We start from the raw sequence: 2,027 nt of genomic DNA, 5'->3' as shown, positions 1-2,027 counted from the left end.
CAAAATTAAGAGAACCAAAGGGGCTGAAAAAAATTATGTAAATGTTGGGGAAACGTAAATAAAAGGAATGTAAATGCTATGATTTATTTCTTTTCTCCTTGTAAGTAAATCGGTGACAGAAGATTGTTTTTTTTTTTTAATCTGTATCTGATTTTATTTAGTAACTCGAACATGTTAGAGTGAAAATATTGAACTAAATTCACAGTTTTGATTGTTTATGTGGAGGACTACAAGTTGATTTAATTGCATATTGTCTTTGTAAAATAGTAATTGTTATTTTATGTGTAAGATTAATTCCTTGCGCATTTAACTGAATATCTGGCATCTGTAAACCCCTGTTCTCAATTGGTGAATTAGTGACTAAAATCTTTAACATACGTAACACTGGTAAGGGTCTCACTTTTCAATGTTCATAGTATCAAATAGTGTTGACTAGCACATGTTCTATATTGCAAGCCCCTGCACCATCAATACTTCTGATCATATTTCACGAAAGTATAGAATAGTTCTTTTGAAGTAATTTGTTTGTGACCTATACAAATTAGAAAAATTAGGTTCTTGTACACTTGTATTTTATTATCTTGTACTTACAAGTGACGTTTTCATTGTTCTGTTCCACAAAAGTATTATAAAAATATTCTTGTACACTAGTATTTTATTAATTCATACTTTTTAGTTACAACTGAAGATTTTTTTGTTCTGTTTTCAAATACATTCATATTAGTAACTTTCTTGGATCTTACATCAGTTTTTGTGACAGAGAAGAGATGTGATAGTTTGAAGTGTTATTGGTACTTTACACAGATTATTTAAATATGGTCTGATAGCAATAGTAAAAATGAACTTAACGAAAAGTACCTTGTATTTAGAGAATTAATACTAAACTGTATTTTAGTACTGTTTATTTAAAAAGATTGAAAGAATCATTGCATAACTTCAAGTATACTTTAGAATTCCTACAAATAGAAGAAACGTACTGTCAACAGGACATCATTTACTATTAACTGACTATATTCCCCAAAATTAATTTTTTAAATAAAGTAGCCTTTGAAAAACTATAATTTTAATAATATTAACAACAAAAATTTGATTTATTATACAAATAAATCAGTTAAGTTTTAAAAAGATATGCTTTAATTTTTGGGTTACTATCTTTGTAATATTCCACATATTGCAACAATACACTCAACATAATATAGTTAGGAACTTAACTAAATTAGTTATGACATCACTTGTGCATACTACTAACAAAATAACCATATTTTGTAATAATGTAGGGAATTTGTATATTATTTGTGGAATAGAAAATACAATTATAAACTTCACAGGAATTTTTGCAAATCAAGATTTCAGGTATAACTCCCTGTAAAGTTGATTTGAATAATTTCGAGGGAAAAATTGTTCCGGAGCCGGGTATCGAACCCGGGACCTTTGGTTTGACGTACCAACGCTCTACCACTGAGCTATCCGGGAACTCTAACCGACACCGATCCAAAGGTCCCAGGTTCGATACCCGGCTCCGGAACAATTTTTCCCTCGAAATTATTCACAGGAATTTTTATTTGTACCTTGCAAAATTATTGCTCCATACTTTTGTGGAATAGTCTCCTGAAAGTCTGCTGTGTGCTAATTTATATATATATGTTAGTTGTTTCTTATGTGTATCACATGTTACGAGAAAGAAGAGAGGACTATTTGTTGAAAGTTAGACAACTATGAAAAATTCTGAGGGATGTGTTACAAAGTGAACTTTTATCTCATACGTAAACTTGTTTTGTTTACATTAAAAAAGAAAATGGATCTAGTACTATCCGTTTGAAAAGAAGAATAAGGTATTATCTTAATACAAAAAATTGACAAATTCTTATTATCTTGTCATTTAATGACGCCTTATATAATAAAATTGGAAGAGAATCAGTTACTTTGTTCATTTGCAATCAAATGAAGTGCAATTATGTATTGTCAGACAACTGAAATATAAGTTGTATTTTTACTGTACAGTACATTATAAAAGTTAACAGTTTCCA

The 2,027-nt window shown here is 29.2% G+C and overlaps 1 non-coding gene across 1 annotated transcript; it reads right to left on the bottom strand.

Annotated features, from left to right (window-relative positions):
* Nucleotides 1-1,401: 1,401 nt before the first annotated feature.
* TRNAD-GUC (transfer RNA aspartic acid (anticodon GUC)) lies at nucleotides 1,402-1,473 on the bottom strand. The gene has a single exon. It is a non-coding gene; the product is annotated as a tRNA-Asp (tRNA).
* Between the last annotated feature and the right edge of the window lie 554 nt (nucleotides 1,474-2,027).

Source organism: Periplaneta americana, chromosome 7 (assembly GCF_040183065.1).
Source record: "Periplaneta americana isolate PAMFEO1 chromosome 7, P.americana_PAMFEO1_priV1, whole genome shotgun sequence".
Taxonomy (NCBI): domain Eukaryota; kingdom Metazoa; phylum Arthropoda; class Insecta; order Blattodea; family Blattidae; genus Periplaneta; species Periplaneta americana.
Note: the sequence above shows the minus strand (reverse complement) of the source record. Positions and strands in the feature narration are given on the sequence as shown.